The sequence below is a fragment of the Astyanax mexicanus genome, chromosome 22 (genome assembly GCF_023375975.1).
Source record: "Astyanax mexicanus isolate ESR-SI-001 chromosome 22, AstMex3_surface, whole genome shotgun sequence".
NCBI classification, from domain to species: domain Eukaryota; kingdom Metazoa; phylum Chordata; class Actinopteri; order Characiformes; family Acestrorhamphidae; genus Astyanax; species Astyanax mexicanus.
In genome coordinates this window covers 14,859,736-14,882,974 of record NC_064429.1, presented here as the reverse complement: position 1 = coordinate 14,882,974, position 23,239 = coordinate 14,859,736, and the positions used below count along the sequence as shown (strand labels likewise).

The following is a 23,239-nucleotide window of genomic DNA, read 5'->3' as shown; positions in this document are numbered from 1 at the left end:
AGAACAGCACAAAACTAAAAGCAAAATTTGTCTCCATCTTTCCCTTTTTGCTGATCAGAACAAACTGTCCAATCTGTGACTTATAGGTTAGATTAGTTGGACCAATAATTGCAACACACCTTGTGATCTTCTAAAGCCGAAGCAGAAGATTTCCAAGCATGAAACACTCCTCTTCATTCTCATGACTGTCTGGACCTACTCTGTCAATTTTTAGGCCTGCTGTCCCACAAAACAACAGGGGAGGGATGGTCTCCCACATATGACAATGTGACTCGCTGCACTGGCAATGCTGATGCCATGAACTAACAAAGCAATTGCTTACATCCCAAAACAGAGAGCCAGACAATGAGCGTGGTGAACAACTAATGAAAGAGTGCTGTGTGTTTGTGAGTGCCGGTATTTGAGAGAGAAGCAAATATACATTATTTGACCTAGATGCTCATTATAACAGAGAACCTGAGGAACTAGATATTATAGAAAATATATATAATAGAGTGGAAAAACAAACCCTACTGAATTATCCTAAGACAAATGCAATTACGCAATAATATAAAGGACAGAAATACTTTTTAAATTTTACCGTTTTACTAATACTGTGGGTGGTAACTCAGGCCACCAAAGTAGTTCTAAACTATTGACTTAGCAAGACCCCTGTGGGTGTCCTGTAGTCACCCTCAAGTTACGTAGTGGGGTCTCCACAGTCCCAGGTATCAATAAGCCTTGGGCACTCTTGTCCTTGTTACCAAAAAACGCCCTGCAAGACCTGCCTGATGTTTTAGAGTTGCTTAAATGCAGCTGTCTAACCATCTCAATTCAGCCTACATTCACACCTGGTGACTTCATGTGTATTGACTATTAAGTACCATGATTATATGTGGATAAAACCATAAAATGACCACATAAAAATTCACGTGTAAACCCACCTAATGCATTTTAAACAAAAAGATGACATAATTCACTTCAGGAGGTGATCTGATACACATTTGACCCACATGTTATAACTGTACAAACACACCGATCTCTCTGAGAAGCATTCAACAACCAAAACTTCTTCCAGTGCAACTGAAACACCAATAATAATATAATTTAATATAAGTAATAAATAAGTAATTTGGTTAAAATCTTATCAGAATGAAATCAATGACTAAGTTTTGTCTGAATATGGTTTAAAAATATGAAATTAATCACATAGTGGAACCAATATGCACTAAACTGCAGTCACATGTCTTTTATGAAATCCATTGGTTTCTGCTGAATATGTTTTTGCTTTATTATAAAAAATATATAATGTACATGTATTGTTTTCATACAAGTTGCTTGCTATTTTAAGTGTGAAAACAGTACATGTACATTATATATTTTTTATAATTAAGCAAAAACACAAATTCAGCAGAAATATGTTTTGGTCAGCAGTTAAAATGTTAAATGTTCTATAAATAGTCCATCGAAAATCAAGAAAATCAACTTTCAGCCTTTGACCAAATGTTTATCTGGTTTCAGCTTCAGTAAAAATGATGAATTTTGGTGTGTCCCTACTCAGCACAATGCTAAGCAAATGAGGTCACTATTTGCTTATTCAGTAAAACACACAATGAGAATTACTGTACAACTAATCTTCTACTCAACATCTTTAAATGCTGGAAAGTTGAATAATATAACAGAGACAGACAGAGACGTGTGGGGGAATACTGAGCCTTTAGGGAATATGTTTCCCAACATTGCTGCAAAAGGCATGAAACAGTGTTCTAGCACGGAGCATCCGGACGTTCTGCAGCTGCCAAACCCTTTGATGCAATCAGCTCTTTTGACATAGCTCCTTTCTACTTTCATTCTGGATGAAGGAAAAAAAGGGAGAGCTGTCATCTTCCTCTTCCTGACCCACTTCTTCCTCAAGCTATTTGCCCCAGTATGAACAGTCTTCAATTCTTTGTATATTATATACACAATATACAGTGTATCCACAGTAACTGCACACAAATCTCTCTAAATCTGCCAATGGTTAAAAAATTACTGGTTTAGATGGCAAGAAATGTTAAAGATGAATGTTTTTAACAAGACTTGATGAATAAAGACAAAGGTCACTGGGAGACTCCCATTATTCTCTCCAATCTCCTTTCAATCCACTACAATCCATAGTGTTGCTGAACCTAGACCTGACCAACTGCAGCATCCCCAGATCATTTGCTTCCTTAAATCCAGGGGTGTTTTTTTATTTTTTTGGGCCAGGCAGGGTATAAGTCAATTAAGCTCTCTAGAAGTCTCCAAACGTACTGTAATAAAAATCTGCATCTCTTTCAGAAGTTGATGCGAGTGATTAAACACTGGCCATGCAGTATCTCAGAGATGAGTATCTCAGAGTGTAAACATGGCAGCACAGCAGCTTGCAGCTATTGTAGTTAACACCATCATTTGTGCTGTCTTGCCACTCTTCGCCCAATGAGTAGAGCAAAACACTGTTTTATTTTTTCCTTCTACATTCGTTGTGGCATTTCTGAAATATAAACTGAGTGATTTATAACTGACTTTTCCCAGCACCTGAGGGTCTTTCGGAATGCTTTTTAGCCAATGAGCATAATAATTTTAGAATTTGCTGCTGTTGATGCATCTTGTCTATGTGACAAAGTTCCGCAATGATAGTGTGTCATGATACTTTTACTGCACTGTCCTAACTGTAAATAGAGAGCCATTTTGGTCACAACCAATGTGGTTTTAGGACATTATGGACAAATATCAATATGATTTTAATATAAGTGTCCAACCCTACTTTAAACAGAGGCTTTAAGACCTACCTAAAGTTTTATGCCACTTGGACTAACACTGTTACATAAAGTGCTTATCTCGCTCTGGAATTCCAAGTGTCCCTCTAGCCTATACAGAGCAACATTCATAATGCTGCTGATTATATTCCCAGTAGCACGAAGATTACAGTGGAATTCTTTTAGATGCATGTCTAAACATCTTTATCCTAGACATCCGCTTCTCTGTAACGCCGCAGAGTGAGATGATGGATTTCTGGGTGGATGATGGATTTCTCAAAGCAGATCACAGTAATAGAAGAGTTAGAGTAAGAAGGAACAGTAAAGAAATAGAAATTGTGAAATCTTACTCCCAGCAGACCTCACTCAGCAGGTGTGTGTGGCATATTCTGTGGAAGTTCAATGAAACTATCAGTATCATCATCTTACACCACCTAAGGGCCATATGTTCACTACTACCATTAAGGGCAGTAGGTGAGAGCTATGTCCAGACCTGCTTCTGTAAAACTATCTCCATACAAATCAGCAATCTGATAAAGACCAAACAAGAAGAAAACATGCCATGAGCTCAAGTCTGGCACCATGACAAGGAATTCAGCCGCTGTAAAAAGCTAATGGGGCACAAGTGAAACAACAGTTTCAGCCCTTCAGCTTCTTTTCTGATGCTCAGCCCCGGCTCTATTACAGCACTGGGGGAAATCCATCAGGGCTGGACTGGCCCCAACACGTCTGCAATGGAACGGCCATGCTGGGCTCTGGTCCTAAAGGGTTACAGCTTCTTTCACAAGGCTTGCAGAAAGACAGCTAAATATAATATATTTACATTATATATAAACATTAATATATTCATTAATGCAACTGCAGAAATGATTAACGCACACACTTTTCCATGGTTTGCCTTTATGTTTGATTGGTCAATATAAGGTTCCATGTGTTTTTAACACATTGAAAGGTATATTTCAGATAAATGTCAATATTTTACAGCATTACAGGATTTTTCACGCTCCTTGCCTGTAACGTCAAGGATTTCTCTTAAAATAAAGTGAAAGTGACTTGTATCAATATTCAAATCTATTTAAAGGACTTTAAAGGATTTTAAGTATCAACCGTTAAACAATAATCGTGTTAAGTTTAATAATAAGTATTAAGTTTAACTGCAGACTGACTTATTCAAAACGTTACCCAGGAATAAATAACATATACTCAATTTTAAAATCAACTGATCAAATGTATATATAAAAAAAAACACTAGAAGTGCTGTAAAGCACTGTGTGAAACAGCAAAGCTAACCAACAGAGGAATAGCATGCTAGCTAGTATTAGCCAGATTAGCAAACAAACAGTAGGAGAGGCCCCAATGTTTTTTTCAGGTATATTTAGTAAGGTGTTAAAGCTGCTTTCACACCTGGCAATAACAGGTCCTCCTTCTTCCAGGTGTGGAAGTTATCCGTGCCCATGTTCGAATGCGGGTTGTGTAATTAGTTAATTTTGTAACATGACTGTTTCAACTTATCCCATTTGGCTTTGGAAAACGTGTGTGAAAACAAAGCAGCCTACAATTGGTCCTGGGTGCTTAAAATATATATATATATATATTTGGTCAAACCACCCAGCACTAATATATATATAAAAAAAAAAAAATATATATATATATATATATATATATATATATATATATATATATATATATATATATATATTCTCTCTCTCTCTATATATATATATAAGTACAAGCAACATTTCTTCCAAATGTATATAGAAATATTGTCATTTTACATTACATTACATTACATTTGGCAGACGCTTTTGTCCAAAGCGACTTACAATAGTTGAGTACAATGTAAAATAAGTTTAAAGGTAAAACATCTTTGGATAGGGATAAAAGGAGGACAAAGGGGAATAATAGGATAGAGGAGTGAAGGAGAGGAAGAAGGAAATGAGGATAGAAGTAGTTAGTGTGTTAGAGGTGTTTAAGAGAGTAAGTGCTCTTTGAAGAGCTCTGTCTTCAGGAGTTTCTTAAAGATAGCGAGAGATTCTCCTGATCTGGTAGTGGAAGGTAGTTTGTTCCACCATTGGGGAACTCTGTATGAGAACAGTCTGGATTGCTTTGTGTGAGTTTTTGGCAAAGCGAGGCGACGTTCACTGGAGGAGCGCAGCGGCCGGGAGGTAGCGTAAGCCTTCAGGAGCGAGTGCAGGTAGGAAGGAGCCTGTTCTGTCATCACCTTGTAGGCGATTGTAAGAGCTTTGAATTTGATGCGAGCATCAACTGGTAGCCAATGGAGCTCAATGAGCAGCGGGGTGACATGTGCCCGTTTTGGCTGGTTGAAGACCAGACGTGCTGCTGCGTTCTGGATCATCTGGAGTGGTTTTACTACACAGGCCGGGAGGCCAGTTAGCAGGGCATTGCAGTAGTCGAGGCGTGAGATGACGACCGCTTGCACCAGGAGTTGGGTGGCCTGTTGCGTCAAGAACGGTCTAATTTTTCGGATGTTATAGAGCGCAAAGCGGCAGAACCGAGCAACCGAGGCCACATGGTGCGTGAAGGAGAGTTGGTCATCAACCAGAACACCCAGGTTCCTAGCAACCTTTGTCGGTGAGAGAGAGAGAGAGAGTCGATACTTATAGAGAATTTTTTTTTAGAGCATTTTTTTGCAGAAAATACAAAAACAAGTCTATATTCATAAAGTTTTAAGAGTTCATAAATTTTAAAATTGGGGGAATAACCCTGTTTTCATGCATTTTGGCATGCTCTCCTACACCAGTCTTACATGCTGCTTTTGGATACTTTTATGCCACTCGTGATGCAAAGATTCAAGCAGTTCAGAGTTTTATATACACACTTTCTGATATCCAGAATTGCCAGAACACCTAGGCCTCTGATTGGTTAGATTTTCTTTCCCATCAAGTCTCCTGGCACATTTCTTCCCATAACTATGGGCCAAAAAGGAAAAAATTAAAACCACAAAAACGCACACATTCAAGTACACACATGGCTATCATCTGCTGCAACAGATCTCGCAACTTCGTGAGAAGAGGCCCGAGCAATGCAAAGCAGAGCAAGGAAATCATATTTCTTGCTATGGATTTGGACAGAGCGTAGAAGTATTCACCCATAAGCCACTGACTGAGCACCCAGACGGAAATTCCATTCGAAGCTATAAGATTACGTTTTCTCGCGTTAAGACATCACGTTTTCCTGTGCCCCCTCGGTTCGATAGGCTGCGATCATCGTCAGCAGCAGTAGAACAGTTTGAGGGGAGGGAAAGGTCTCCCACAGCAATGGCTCAGCGCCTGCCAAATTTCACAGACTTAAAAGTAGACACTCTCCAGGGTCCCTGCCAAGTAGCAGAAAGCAACATCTGTTGAGCTGCTGCAGAGCGAGAGAAAGAGCGAAAGTTTCTGCTGCGTTAGCCCAGATGCTATCAAAAAGAAATTTCAACAGTGCCACCTCTGACCCGAGACTGCATGTGCTTTACGACTATTAGTGCTGACATGCCTGATGTTTGAACACACAATTCCTAACACAAAACAAATGAAATGAAATGTGTGAAAACTTAAGATGCTCAAGCTTAAGAGACTAAGACTTCTATTAACTTCTATGAACCAGCAGGCTGAAAAAAAATCGATAGATAGAACAATAGACAGACAGACAGACTGACTTTAATAATTAACTAATTATTATTAGATGACGAAAGAAGGTAACCATAAAAGAAAGCTTGTGGAATTGCATTGGAAGCAAAACTTGTGTATGGACATATTTTGTGTTATTATGAGTTAGAATATCAATAACAGCCAATATGTAAATGGTGCTACAGAATTATAATTAAAAATTGTATCATTCATAATTTTATTTTTTAGTTTAATTTTATACGTTTGCAGTTTATATGCATGCACAATATGTTGCACATACAGGCATTTTCTGATATATCACTGTTATGCTACAATGTTTATTTTAGCACTGTTTTATACTAAATCAGTCATTGCAAGTTACTGTTGCTTATAAAATTCACAATCTACAGATTTTCGTTTCTACTGAATGTACTGTACCTGTTTGTGCATTGTGGTACGCAGACATCACAAAATCCAAATCAGTCAATCACTTCCAAGAAACCCCCCACAGTAGCTCAGCACCCTCAGCTCCATCTTTCTGCCCTGACACTAAACCCATACATCACTGCAGTGAGCTGTCACATAAATAAAGAGTCTCAGAAAAACAGGATTATGATTAGTCTAAGTATCTTCGACTTTTATTGTATGGAATAAACTTGTATGGAAAAAAAACTAGTAAATCTGGAAAAACAAGCAGATTAACTCTCACAGAAAATCGCCCAGGCTAATTCCAAGAGGAATTGCCACTAGCACAATGTCCTGAGAAATACCATTCCACACATGAAGAATGCAAAAGTGCAACACTGAGTCATCCTGAGCCGCTTAACTGAGCATTAGGGGAACTACCACCAAGTATGTTTGACCACCAGGGAAACAACATTAATGCTTGATAGCAACACCGCCTTCAGTCATACCTGGCCATGGGTCAAAGTAAGCCACTATTTTACTTGGGCTGGTGGCCAAGTAATAAAAACATTGGAGAATTTTATGATAAGCTGGATTATCAGACTCTAGCACACTAGGAGATGAATAGGAATACAATACAAAAATGCACTGATTTTGAAGACATTAGATTAATCTGCCTATATTCTGTAAATTATTCATAGAAGTTATGACAAAACAGACTGATACCACATGAGCTCTGAGTCTGGGTTCACTTGAAGTGCCTAAAAAAATAAAAACACACTTTCACAGGACTACAGACAGCAATGGTATTGTATTAAGCTGAAGAAATGCTATGCACCCAGAAAGCTTAAGTGTTTTATCCAAATAAAATAAAAAATGCTCAAATCTTTTACACAGTCAAGTGAAGCACAGAACTGCACAACGAGAATGAATTCGGTTCTTGTATGTGAGAATAAACCAACGATAAATACAGACTTTAATATAAGGTTTTTGTCCTCAATCACAAAAAGCACTGAGTACCTGCACATCAGCAAAAAAGCTCACAAATCAGATCTGACCATTCACACTAATCCACAGTATCAATGCGTATCTGATCTAAGATTTTTTTTTTTTTTGTTCACACAGCCCTGACAAAATCCAGTCAGTGTCAAATTAATGAAAAAAAAATCAGAACAAAAATATGAACGAAGCATTGGTTGTTAATTGTGATCACATAAGTCCATACTGACAGCTTCTTAAACATTATCATTTAGTTAGCAGAACTAGCACCAGGCTATGCTGAAGATAAAATAACTAGATTAGATTGTGTTACAATGCTATTTATAATGCTTTTATAACAGGACAAGCTAATATGTCCAAACAGAGAAAACATGAAACAATGATTAATTTTCCGACAAGTGTTCGGCCTACCCAGTTTCCTACATGAGCACAGAAATGACTCGTTCTGAAACTCAGATTAACACCTTAGAAACTTTAGCCTTACACACCTCAGATGAGATCAGTTCACACAATCACACCACTACAAATGTGAGAATGTGTGTGAGATCAGAATGAGAAAACCACTGCTTAACTTTATGAATATAAAGGTTCAATTAAACTTTGACAGGGGTCTCATCATTGCTGATATGATTAATAGCACTATCCATGGTACTGTACCAAAGCAAAACAACTGTTTTATTTTCATTTTACATTTGTATGATAATCTGAAATCCACCCTTTATCTCCGATACAAACTGCACCTATGGTCCTACACCATATCTGATAAGTGAACATGCAACATGAATGTAACATATAGCTTAGAAATTTCCAATTTCTTTTTATCTGTATGCATGTGCCTAGTGCTGCAGTCATCATCAATCAAGTGTCATGCCAAATTTGAGTGCCAACCAGAATCTGATTCTCCTTCACATGCATAATTTTATGCACCCAGAATGGGAACAAGAGATGACTCTCAATATTAATAGTTATTCATAAAATTAAATAGTAAAACACGTAATCAGCTGCATGTAGAGTTAAATATGAAAGGGAGATTAAATTTGGAACAGTTCGGCAAAACAACAGAGGCAACAAGCAAGTGTATCAATGTCATTTAATAGGGACAGATTTATTCACATTACAAACAGATGCTGGTAGCTTTTATTATTGAATGTAAGCCAACATTTGCACTTTGAACTGGTTTACATAGCTTGTGAAGTAAACGTAGCTGAAACTGCAGCTTTGGTGTAAACTCTGCAGACTTATTAAACTAACTGTGAGAGACAAACTAGAGATACTACTATGTTATGTTTTATAAAGCCATAGTTACAGCAATATAGAGCTGGAGTATGTTTTTGTTAACACTGCAGGTGCTCAGGCCTTGGATGGAGGATGCAGCTGGGGAAAGACCGGATACAATTTAAAAATATATTTTTGTTATTGTTTACTTTTAAAGACATACAGGTCTCCATTAGCCTACAAGCTAACAGTCTAAAGGTTAACTAAGGAAACAATTATATATTATTTGTGACTATATCTATGTGATAGATGAAGTGTGATAGAGAAAACTGAGCATAACTATGAAACCATGCTCTATGGTAATTTCCTGTCTGAGAGAGCTGAGTAAAAACATAACGCAAAAGCTTGTATTTGTATCAAGGCTGTTATATCCCTCCAATATCCATCTACTAGGGTTGCAACGGTATGAGATTTTCACGGTATGATAACCGTCTCAGAAAATACCGCGGTATCACGGTTATCACGGTATCACAGTTTGTTACATATATTATTAAACTGACCCTTAAAGAAATTACAACAAAGGTTTTTTGTTCAATTAACTATTTATTGTAGAAACCTGGAACAACTATATAGATAATGTCTCCTTAAAAAAAATAAACTGTACACCATTAGGTGAAGGAAACCAGGTTTTTCCACTACTCTTAAGGTCATTAAGGGTGTATATAATTATATATATATATATATATATATATATATATATATATATATATATATATATATATATATATATATATATATATATACACACACACACACACGTGTCACACATTACATGTCCTCTAAGAAGTAAAGATCCTGTGTTTAAACTATTCAGTACAATTATTTAAGTTTAAATTATTTAATATCTGATAAACTGAGCCTGGGTCAGTGTCTGATCAACAACTGTTGTAAACGTCCGTTTTACTGCCAAGTTGGTATATAACCAGATAGAGGGGATTTATTTCTGAGTCTGGTTTTAACACATGAAAAACAGGCACGTCAGAATTTGAAAATTAACGCATGTAAATGAATGGCGTCTTTCACATCCAGTCCGGCGAGCACCTTTACACGGACACGTGAATCCGTCGTAGCACGCACTTCACGCCTGTACCTGCGTGCCCAAATTTCGGATAACTCAGCGCTTTTGCGGGCGCTTACCGCATGGGTTGTGCACGACTACAAAGAGATTTTATTTATGTTCAGATTAAAATTATAAACTAAACACATACTTTGCGCTGCACGGCGGGGTGGTGTTCTTGGAGATGGGAGAACAGGTTTGACGTATGTCCACCTTTAGCTGTGACTTTACAGCCACATTGATTATAAATCGGATAACCATCCTCGGGTGCGTTCGGCGGGTCTCTGAAATAGTCCCACACTGCTGATTTTAGTTTAGCCTTTTTTTAGGCGGACGGAGGTTTGTTTATTCTGATGCACGTTCTGCCGTTCTCACCGATGTGTGCTGAGCAGCTGAAGCGGAGCAGAGTTGCGCATGCGCGGGTGAGTTTCTCCGCTGGCTTGCGTTTTACCGGTAATAAGCAAACACACACGGTATGATAACCGTGCATTTTAATACCATGGTATACCGTGAAACCGGTTACCGCTGCAACCCTACCATCTACTCTTATGTAATCTAATTAAGACATTCGAATACGTGCTCAAGCTCATGTATCCATCTCAAGGTCTCAACTTTATCAACAATGAGTTTATATTCCCAGAGTTAAGATCCCAAGTTCATGGGGAGGAAGAGACAGCCAGACTTCCACTTCCTCATGTGCCCTAGGCCTTATTTATGATCTGCATGCAAGACTGCAGTGCACTTAAATAGCCATCAATACTACTAAAAGGCTTACTCTCAGAAAAGATCACAGACTGTAGACCCAGTTCTACCTTAGCTTGATGCTTTTAAGACACAAATAGGTCAAGAGAGGTCAAAAGAGAGATAAGTCTACAAACACCAGGGTTCAGTAGTTTCCACTAATCTGTCTGACTGAAACTCAACTTAAAATTTAAAATTTAGATGAGAATGATATTAATAAAAAAAAGTTGTTTTACACTAGCTAGTTAGCTATTTTGTGCAAGTAACCATCAAAATTATGGCTGGATTTCACATTTTACCTGTGGTGTTGGGTTCTGAAGCTCACTTGCTAAGCTGAATGCATTAGCTAACAGACCAAAGGCTAATATATTATAGTGTTAATCCTACGCCATAGGCTAATGTGCACCTCCTCGAGATTTTAACCACGCATCATGCGACACAGAGAGCAGCTGCTGTGATTGGTCGGCTAAGCCTCCCACACATTCCCGTCTAGATCTGCAGTGCGACGCAGAGACGCGGACACACGCATGCATGAATGTATGATTTTAGAAGTATAAACACGGGCAGCTAAATGAGGCTCAAATCACACATGTTTAGAAGAAAAACCAAACCTGCACACACAGTTGGGTGACATCCGGAAAGTGTTGAGACTTTGATTAAACTTACTACTTTGGTGCACCTATATATTTCTTCCCACCCATTTTCTGAGATATCTTAAATGCACATAAATAAATGAGCTATTTTTATCTGTATTAGCAAAAATTTGCAGAAATTTGGCACATCAGACACATCATATTTACACATTACTGTCCTCGTTTGAAAATACTGTTAAATTGTTTTAATACCACAATATAATTTATTACCATCATACTGTAATGAAGTGAAATAAAATCTGCTGACTTGGTGCCAGGGCCATTATTTACGTACTATGACCCTTATTTATCAAACTTCACAGGGTAAAAATGCTAGGACTTGATCAATAGATCAGCTAGCAGAAAAAGCGTAATATTAATAAAACATTTCTGCTAAATAGTTACAATGTAAACAAAGTAATTCAGAGTGTGCTGATGAGAAATGCTGATTACACAGTTTTTCCAATCACACTAAAAGCAGAGACGTATGTGCAGGGGTTATAGGGCCACTTAATATCCGTTATTCTTAGCATAAGTTAATTTGTCACAACACCTGCACATAAAGAAAGCTTATGTAAAAGAAACAAACTAACAGTTTAAGTTTACATATCTTTTTTAAGCCTCTGTTCATTTCAGTTTAAATGAACAGCTGAATAAAACTAACTCTGCTGACTTACAGAATTTATTGCCACTGGACCCATCTCTCAAAAGTCCAGCCACCACAGATCTCTGCTAGCTGGTTGCAGTATTATGTGTAGCTCCACCTCCACCTTATGTGTATCCTCTAAACTGTCTTTCCATTTTCAACAGTGCTAATATTGGCACATTTCTTATTTTCCCTCGGAAAAGCACATCTTTAAATGTATTTTAACATAATCTATATCTGACATTTGTCTAAAAAAGTGCAAAATATTATCACAAAATGCATCGTTCAATAGCACTGTTGAATATCCTAATATTTGGTGTGAAACATGAAAAATAAAGGTAAAAAAAAATAACCTCCACAATTTTTGGAGTTTGGCTTGCACTGTTGACCTCTATCTCATTGTACCTCCAGCCTTATGTCACATGAGCAAACTTTCTAGTGTTAAGAGCTACCCATGTTGCTGCGGTTAATCCAATTTGAGTTAGCTGTTATTCACAAAGTTACAGTAGCATTTACAATGTGTTTAGAGGGAAAACTCCTACCCCAATAAAGATTAAATTACAATTTATATTTCAGCCCCTGTGTGGACAAGGCCACTGATCAGTTCCTGTTACTTATGTTTGAAAAAACAGGCTCATATAGACATTTGTCCAGTAGAGTTTCACCCATTTCCTACCTCAGCACACAGGTTGCAATTCATGACACTCAAAAATCAGCTGAGCAGTTGGATCAGGTAATAGCTGAAACTGTACAGTGCAATAACAGGTCCACAGGAGCAGGATTATAAAACGTGTCCAAAGGCATTACTGCCTTACTTCTCTGGTTTCAAAGTCTCTCTTAAGGCATTGTGAACTTGTTAGCTCACTTATTAGGAAAAATCTTTCGGAAAAAATAACACATCAACTGACTTCCAAGAAATATGAACACTCCTGACTAAAACGAATCCATGTCTAGTGAAATACATTTCCTGATTAAAATTCGGAGATTCGGAAAAACACCAGATCGTTTTAGATTCCACTGATGTAGGAGTGCAGCCGGTAGTAAAGACATTCCAGAGTACGGTGGGGAACTAAAGAAACACCCTCACTCAGCACTCTGCACATGCACAGTTTACAGGGAGGAAATGGTGCCCGCCGCAAGCCCTCAGTGACCAGACAGAATGTGCTCAGATGGAGAACGAGACATCCACCCTCTTCGATAACTAAATGAGCTTTACATAAACAAGCATGTGTACATTTGTGCAAATGTGTGCATGTGTGCCTACACAAGGAGGTTGGGGGTCTGGCTTTCAAAACAGCTGACCAATCCGGTAGCTCTGAAATGCCAGCCAACATATGGTTACTATTATCATATCATGATCTGAATGCAATTAAGTACTTGCTTTCAGACAGCATGCCACTTTTGTCACCTCGCCAAAATAGGTGTGACTGAAAGATAACCTATGATCATAAACTGTAATACTGTAATAGAAAACATGCATTAATTCTCTACAAACACAAAGCCTGAACTAAACACAGGGATTTGAAGACAGCAAACACTACAGGGTTTCCAAATAGAAAGTATTAGGAACAGGCTATTAAGCCTTTGGGGTTAACGGATAAGTCTGCCCAACAGGAAAGGAACTGAGGGGCATTCCTACTGAACAATCTAAACTTATGACTTATGACATCTAGATAACTGAGAAACTTTTTGAGAAATGTCTTATTGGCACTTTGGACTTATACAGTCATTCAGTCATTGTATAAATGCCATAGCATGTGTGCATCCATTCATGACCACATACCTGTCTTCTAACAGCTACCTCCAGCATAACTAATATACCATGTATCAAAGCAAAAGTTTCTCAAACTGGTTTTAGCGGCCTTCCCAGTCAAATAAAATTGTTTTCATAGGAAAATATAGTCAATTAAAAAAAATGGTCAAGTCTGCCCAATACTAAAACAAGCTGAGAGGCATTTCTACTGGACTACCCTCAACTCAAGACTTATTTTATCTAGGTAATTGAGAAGCCCAGCTTTGTGGTAAACCCCCCCCACTCACAAACAAACATAAACAAAGGTCTGACACTGTGCACCAGAGCAGCCTCTCTGAGATTACTGTCACCACAGAGACAGATGGCCTATCCTTCCTAAACCAGTTAGCGCTGTGGAAATGAAAACAAAATGGTTGCTCAAAGCATTGACTACATTCGCATGACCCGAGCATAACCCTTTGGTTTAAAAACAGAACTGAGGACAATATGTTGATAACATTGGCTTCTCAAAGCCACAATTCCCTTTGAGGAACCCACTGGAATTTGGTAATGTGCTCATTCATACACTACACTACAACAATAGTGTTGTCCATTAAAACCTGTGCTAGAGCTGCACAGATACTCTCAGATAACCATGATATCAGGAGAAATATGCAACCAAATCTTGCACTTGAATGATGCAGTACTGCAATGTGGAGGTAGATTTCTACACTGAGGTTTAAAAGGATACATTTTCCCAAATAATATTCACACCGTATTGAAATGGATCAGGGGGCACCAACACAAACTCAGCTGTACATGTGAATGGGTTCACAGAACACACAGAGAAATCAAAGAATTACATATAGTGCAAAATAGGTTTGATAAAAAAAACTGTAATAAATAACAGCATGGACCGGAGGGTGTCTCTGTCTTACCTCAGTGTACACAGTGGAATCAATATCATCATATACAGAGACATTGCAAAGGTCATTGGATAGCAGTGTGTAAACTGATCATGAAGTGTTAACTAATGGGGCTGCTTGGGAACAGCTGCACCTCTTTAAGTTTTGAGGGGATATCTTGTAAGTGAGGTTGAACACTGGCCAGCATACTCATGGGGAGACAACGTGAATGATTAGAGATTGAATAAGGCCTGATAATGATAGTGTGTGACACAGGGATGGGACATTCCATTTCTAAAGTTTTGCAGGTATTTAACATTACACAGTTCACAGTATCACGTGAGATTTAACAGGTCAAAAGTGTGCCAAGAAAATTTTCCACGCACCATTATATCACTTTTACTAGCCTGAAAGACAGGTTAAGCCCAAGCACGGAATCAAGATGTTGGTACCAAATTCTAACTTTCCCATGTGTGCCTTAGCAGAATTATCAGATAAGGTTAAGCTATATTGTTCCAGAACAAAACCTGCAGACAGAAGGGGAACCAGACATGGCTTTCTGCTGTTGTAGTCCATCCACCTCAAATGGGATTGTTGCAATTGCAATTGGTTTGCAATTGACTTGCTGTGTGGTAATCATCACTGTTACTTTGGCTGTACTTGGAGAAGCCATAGTTGTCAAATGAGACTTGAAGAGAAAGATGTGTCTACAGTGCTAGAACATGTGGCTCAAACCACCTCCTTAAGTAGTTTGAATAATTTGATTTAAGATCTGTTTAAATGCGTCTTGGTTATGTTTACACTTGCATTTTTATGTTGTTTGGCCTTATTCAGATATACTCTAGATACTCCAGTGGAAAAAGGCATTGCTATTATGATCCAATAATTAGATCGGTTCAAATCCCAGAAGCTGGTGGTCTTGCTCACTGTTAAGGTGATATCGCTCAGAAGAGTGTTAGCTGATGTATATGAGCTAGGTCATTGAGCTTCCGCCAAGTGCACTGGCAACCCAGTGATGCTACATCAGCAGCAGTTGGGAAAGAGGCGGTGGTTGGCTTCACATGTGTCGGAGGAGGCATGTGCTAATATTCACCCTTTTAATTTTGGGGGCTTTACTAGAGATAGAAGAAGTAGGTTGGGTAATTGGCCTTTAAAGTTGGAGAGAAAAGGGAATAAAATTCTAAATAAATTATAAAAAAAAAAAAATTATGTACAATAATTGAAGCCTTGGTGCAAAACTTCCATATTGAAGCAGTCTAAAATTACAACCGAAACCCAGTGGGCAGAACTCTATTTACTATACTTACATGCAATCAGATGCTCACAATGCAGCTTTATAACACTTTTAATTTAAATGAAAAAAAATCTAAGTTCTCAAAAATGTAATCGATTCACTCCATAAGCCATACAGTAAAAATATAAAAATATCACATAAATAAGCTACAGGAACACAAAGAGGACTGGGTTTAGCCTACAGACAGTTGACAACTCAATAGCCAAGTTATTAACAACTCTGTCAAGACAGCAAGTAGGACAAAATGATATCTCTCAGGGAAAAGCTTGTCCTGTCTTAGAAACTGAGAAATCTGTTTATGTTCATTCACGATTTTGAGCCTGTGACCCAGGATTTTCTGCATCGAGTGTAAGCATGGGCATGATGCCGATGCGCCTCTTTGTCTGCTGCTCCACGGGATCTTATGTGACTCAGAGATAAGTAGGTTTATCTTCTCCACTTACTCACTACTCCCTCAGAAATAGAACGCTTCCCACTGCATTGTAAAACCTGCAACATTCACAGCCAATGAGATGGACTTATTCTAATGCGAGCCAGGGAAAATCTGCTCCGTAACAATGACAGAATCAAATTTAAAGTTACGCTTTAAGTAATTGGTTGGGGGTTTACATACTTGAAACAGTACATTATGACACCACAATTTTCTCATTCATTTTCTCCACAACATTAATTGTCAATGACATAACATTAGCATTAAGGTCCTCACTTACTACACAGTCCAGACTGTGGCCAAGACTATTACAGAGGATTAACCTACATTTCATAGAAAAGAAAGCAACAGGTTGTTTTTGGTAGACCTGCATCTCCACTTCTAGAACAAGTATGGCACGCAAGTCATAGCTCAGCTGGCACATGCAACACACTTGTTTATGAATTAAGATCTAAAACATGACAAAAACATGACTAATGATAGATATATTAGGCCAATATGAGATTGCATGAACATTAATTAACTTAAAAAGTGTTTATGATTGGAAATGATTGAACAAGTGCTGATTATTTACAAATGAGCACATTTAAACTACTAATGAAAATTATACTTTTGCTAACAAACATATCATATAAATACTGGTGGGTATTGGTCAATATCGGGCTAAAATCAGCGATGAAATACTGGACTGGTTGTCAGACATCAACACTGTGAAATGTGGATGTTGTTAGTTCCTGTGGGAACTTCCTATGGGAGAATAGCGTTTGAGTAGTACAAACATTATAGCTTACGTTTAGATGATCTTCGTAGGTGAATAGTTTAAACTAAAAATAGCTCGTAAAAAAACACATTTTAAAGAACAATCAGGTCCCAGTATTTAAAAATAAGTTGCTGTATCAGGTAATGAACCTGATCTGACCTGATCAAATCTGCCACTGATAAATCCCAATTAAACAAATGATCGATATAATCAGAGCCAATAGACTACAGGCTTCAACTATGGACACTTTTGGTCACAATTCTGAGTCCCATTTTAATTACCAAAATATTTATTAGTTCTGCTCATCATTGAGCGAATAAAGAGTTTAAGTTATCTTATAAGAAGACCTTTCTGCCTTTTACTCTGAGAATTTTCACTGCTTTCTGTAATAACTACATAACACAGTACTGTACTTTTACTTTCAGTACTTGAGTAGAACATTTTACAACAAACTACTTGCAATACTTTAGTACAAGAACGTTGAATATTTTAGTTCTTCTTCTTTGAAATACACTTGTACTTTTGCTCAAGTCTGGGTCTTTAGTACTTTATACAGCTCTGCATTCAACACAGATTTAGCCAAAACAAAGTGACAAATGTACTTAGCACATGGTGGACTCTCAAAATCTGCTCACCAGATTTCTGAATGCCAGCCTCTTATCAACAGAATTTCACTACTGTTTTAAATGTTTTACGGCTATACAAAAAGTATATTTTTTCAGTTTTTAAGTGGTATTTGACAATTTACCATTACCCATAACATTCAGTTCGTTTTATATAGATGTATATCGGAAATCACTTCTCAAATGGTTAGATAGCTAACTTTTCACGGGTTGAAGAGGGTGAGAGAGAGAGAGAGAGAGAGAGAGAGAGAGAGAGAGAGAGAGAGAGAGAGAGAGGGAAAAAAATCAACACTACCTGAACGACTGCCCTTAAGCAGCTGAATTCAGCCTTAATTTAAATGTTTTAAGGTTATAAAAGCTTTTCTACCTGGAGTTTTCTTTCACTTCACTCTCATCTTCACCTGTTTTTCTCCTCTCAGCGTCCTACTTACAGTTTTAACTTACATTCGTCACTCAAATAAAATACCAGCATATCAATCACTATAAATAGTTATAAATGTATAACTATATTTTAGGTTTTGCCTCCTATTTAACACTTTACAACATTACACATAACGTTCAGTTCCGTTATACGCGGATTTATATATATATATATATATTTTAATCAGAAATATCAGTTAGAAACGGTTAGCTAAGCCAGCTAACATTTCCACTGTTTACTAACTATAGTTTATTTCCTAAATCCACACACACCCCTCAACAACCGCTCAGCAGCTCCCACAGCTTTACACACACTCACACACAGCAGAAATCAGCTCTAACTGAACGACAGCTCTACAGCAGCTGAATGCAGCGCTTTTTTATAGGTTTTACGGTTTTTAAAGCTTTTCTACCTCAAGTTTTCCTTCACTTTAGCTTCATCTCCACCGCTGAGTCTCCTCTCCGTCCGCCGTCTCCCCGCTGTCAGCCGCGCGGTGCGCGAGCTCTCAGCGACCAATCATGTGGGGTCTCGCGGGCTCTGGCTGAGCGCGCGCTCGGTTCGCAGCGCTCGCGCGTCTCTCTGAGGGGAGATTTGTAAGGGCTTTAGCAGCGCGGCTAACACCTTCCTCCACACGACTCTCCTCTCTCTCCGCTCCACAGCTATACTCCACTGAGGACAGGCATGGCGTTCTGTCCCTAAAATCCCTCTCCTGACTCGCTAGAGTTAGTTATCTGTCCAGCCAGCGTGTTCTAACTCGAGTTAGCTCGAGTCAGCGCGCGCCCTTATCTGAACTACAAAGTCTTGATTATTTGGTTTCTCGCGCCGCCCCTTCCTCCACCAGTGGGCTGAGTCCCCTCAGAGACCCCTTCTCTGGCAAGGATGATGATGATAAAGATGAAGATGATGAAGATGCACACAGTGGAAATCCTCTGCCAGCTCTTTTCACTATTCAGTGAAACTAAACTCTAAAAAGAAGGATAGCTAAGTTAGCTGCATATAGAGGTGGGCGATATGGCCCTAAAAGAATATCATGATTCTATTACTCAATAATTGCATGCAATATGATATGGCACACCCCTAACTGAGATGTTAAAAAATACAATGCACTCCATATATCTCATATATAAATCATTGAAGTGAAATAAATGATATTGCACAGAAGTAATCTGACTCTTGTAGATATACGGCTCTGTATAAATAAGAGACCACTTAAAAATTATGAGTTTATTTTACCAAATTTAAAACCTCTGGAATATAATCAAGAGGAAGATGGATGATCAAACTAAGCTGCAGGATTCCTTATGAATCATGTAGAGTAGAGGTTCATAACAGTATTAGGCCTTCCTTTAATGTATCCTCTTTTTGCTTTTATATCCCATGGCTCAAATACTGCCAAATGCAAAAGTCAGTATAGATACCTAAATAGGAAAGACGCACAGCACTCAAGTGCTAGATACAAGCACAAAAACACACCATGTCTAAATGTCAAAGACATCAAAGCAATACATTTGAGTGCATGCACAAGCTTTAATAAATGCAAGATTAGTGCTGAAGTAAGTACTCTTGAAAGAGATGGGTCTTTGAAACTAGAGTGTCTCGAATATTCAGACAAACAAACAAAATGTTCCAGGACAAAAACTTCTCAAATGAGCTTTTAGTGGCATCACCACAACAACCGCCCCATCCCCATCATCACCCATATGGAAAAGGTCTGACTCTGCACATTTAGTCACTGTAACATATGCAGACAATGTTCCTCCAGAAACAGATTAAGGTCCTGTATCTACAAAAAAACAACTAACTTTTTTTTTACCAGTGCTGTCCATTTCAACTCCTGTAACTGCTGATCAGGTATACTGTAAAGCTGGAGAACGCAAAACTGCTGAGCTGGCTATCTGTTTATCCCACATTGGGGGTATTTGTTATTCAAGCGTGTAATAACAGGATACAGCAGATAATGCACGTCCGGCCCCCTCAACCGTTTAATGTCATTTGCTTGAATGAATGAGGGAACAAAGAATATTGTTCAAGCAGCTGTTGCTCAGGATTATCTGTGTATAAGTTTTAATAGCAGTCATCGAATATATGAGCAAATTTACTTGTTACATCTTACATCACTGTTCTGTTCTGACGTGACACACCATACAACCAGCAGCACTGTATTAATACACATACCTAGTGTACTTTTTTAAAGGGTTTATTGGAATAATCATTAGAATGATGACTAATGCAAACAGTGCACACAAAAAAAAGCCCTTTCTATATTGCCATCTATCTATGAAGTGTCTGTATTGCAGATTCAGGAAGTTGTTATTCAGAGCAAAATATATTGGTAGGGAACTGCAAGCCATTCATTTAAGGCTTAAAACTGTTAAAAAGTTTAACTCTCTAGTACTGTAATGACTCATTTCTGGCTGACCACCTGGCTCCACACTAAACGTGTTCTATGTTGTTCCGTAGAAAGGAAACAACAATAGAAGGCTGTCCCAGGTTTGTTGAGAGAGGTTTCCTTAAGTTGTGTGTGCAGCTGGACTGGTGAAAACATAACAAGACAAGGGCTACTTCACATTTAATTTTTAAATCGATTCCAGTCACTTTTATATGTGGTCAGAGGCGAGATACATAGTCATACATATTTGAGGGCATGTGACATGCATATGAACTGTTAGATGTTTTGTATGTATGCATTCACTTTGTCAAAGTCCTTACAGGAAAAGAAAGAAGAAATACTCCATGCTGAGGGGTAAATTTAAATTTAAATAACTAAAAAAATCAAATTAAAACCTCATGAATTGAATGTAACATTTGGCTCAATAATGCACAAAAAACTGTTCTGGTTACTGCACTTGCACAGATCTCCATATTGAGGGCAGTCTTCCCCAATAGCATTCTCTTGAAATGTAACTCATTTAGAACATCTATGCAAAGCCAATGCACATATATATGTATCAATGTGTGCATGCTTGCCTTTACAGGTCACTTGCATTTATTAAAGTGTCAGTCCGTATTATTTCGTTTCTAAACTGAAAGCAGAAGCATTTCTGAGTGGAGAAGGGATACAATATTGTGTTTAATGGTACCAGTGTGCTGAAATGACCATCCCTGCTAAGCCTAATACATTAGTTCTAAAAACTGTGGTGTCTGGTCGCTTTTTTGCGGGAGTTCTTCTGGCCACATCACGCGCCATTACATACTTACGTCACACATACAGCTCAGTTTTACTGAACGCAAGCGGCTGGTGGAGCAATGGAGACTTCAGAAGGGGGACCTCAGAGCTTAGTAGCTCATTAACCCATAGTAAAAACAAAGAAATGAATGAGTGAAGTTTCTGACTAAGCCCGCTTTCTCCCTCTGACTGAGCATAACCTGGAATCGGATTAATCTGTTCTGAAAGGAGACTGCATCACACCCATCCAGTTTAAAATGATTCTTCCGCATGCTTGGTGCAATTACCCACTCTCACCAGAGGGAGCCCTAAATCCCCCACATCCTAAAGTTTACGGACATCAGCTTTAATGTGAACCATCAGGATCAAGATGAATAAAAAACCAGACTTCGTATCTGAGGCTATATGATAATATGAATGTAACCAAAGAATGTTAGTATTACAGGATCTCTTCAGATAAGTCACCAAAAATGTCTTGCTTTTGTGTTTTTCTGTCTTGGCTTGATCGCAGCACAGCTAATCTCCATTTGAACAGAAGGAAAGATCCTTAAGCACTGCTTACCCCTTGAGGGAGAAAAGACTCCACTAGGATGAATAAATTACACAAACAAACAAATATCACAACTGCTTGAACTCTCCACTGATATAACTTCCATGAGCAGCACCTGAGTGTCCACTGGCTGTCCGTCTCCTGCCAAAGTCTCTTTCATTACTGAGGACATCCGGTCGCTGGCGGCTGTCTGGGCACACATTCTTCACATAGCTCTGCTGAGTTTTGTGGAGGAAATGTCCTGAATACACTAACATCATTCACTACCCACTATACAGTCCACACAGTATGAGAATGATCTGTGTATAGACATAAAAATGTACTGAAATGGTGTTGAAATTTTACAATGTGCTCTCTTACACATTGGACAATTACTGGCTTTTTAACCAAATATATTAAAGTTATAGTGTGAGCTGTGTATAAAATGTACTTTGCAATTAAGGGATCACAAATGGACAATTGGACACTCCATCATATACAACACCAATCCAGAAATTTGGGACAGTATGTGAAATGCAAATGCAAATGGTTGCATGCATTAAATTGCATAATTTGACTTTTACTTCATTACAGACAGAACCCAATATATTTAATTTCCTTTTATTTGTTAATAGATTTCATTCCACTTCAGATCTGCAACAGTATCCAAACAAAGTATGTAGTGTTGCTATTCCTTTTCACAACATTTAAAAGATGTTTTGGGACAGAAGATTTCAAGTGAAGTATTCCAATTAGCTATGTTATGTCAAAAAATAAAAAATATGTTATGTTCCCCCCTTTACCCTTCAAACATGCCGGTGTTGGTTGTTGCATTTTTTCGTTTTCAATTTTTTTTTCACGCATTCTTTAATGATGAAAGTTCAGGACTGCTGGCAGATCAGTCCAGTCTAGTCCACCTGCTTCAAATTATTTTTACATCATTATTAGGTTTATTTAAACCTCATTACTAGAGTTATACTGCCCCATCCCACTTTTTTGGAATATAACGGAGGCCTGAAGAACAGAAACGCATGTACATTAATAAATAAAATTAATTTGATCAGATAAAACATTAAATATCCAGCTTTGTATGCTGCTAGGAAGGAAGCACTCACAGCATACAATCAGACAAACTTCGTAAAACAAACGTAATGAATTAAAAACATAATGGGTACATAATCTCAACACTTCGAATTTAACCTCTTAGCTGTTGTTTATTCCAAAGGCTCTGTAACCTAGTTATGTTTTGCAAGACGTTTC

At 38.1% G+C, this 23,239-nt stretch overlaps 1 protein-coding gene across 2 annotated transcripts in view; it reads right to left on the bottom strand.

Moving 5' to 3' along the window:
• The window catches only part of pdzd2 (PDZ domain containing 2), a 141,787-nt gene that overhangs the window by 72,928 nt on the left and 45,620 nt on the right, over nt 1-23,239 (bottom strand). The window contains exon 1 of one of the 2 annotated variants that reach the window (XM_007250472.4): nt 18,697-19,032. The exons of the other annotated variant lie outside the window; for it this stretch is intronic. The gene's annotated coding sequence lies outside the window, so the exon portion shown is untranslated. Of the gene's footprint in view, nt 1-18,696; nt 19,033-23,239 lie in introns of those variants that run through there. 2 annotated transcript variants of the gene reach the window in all.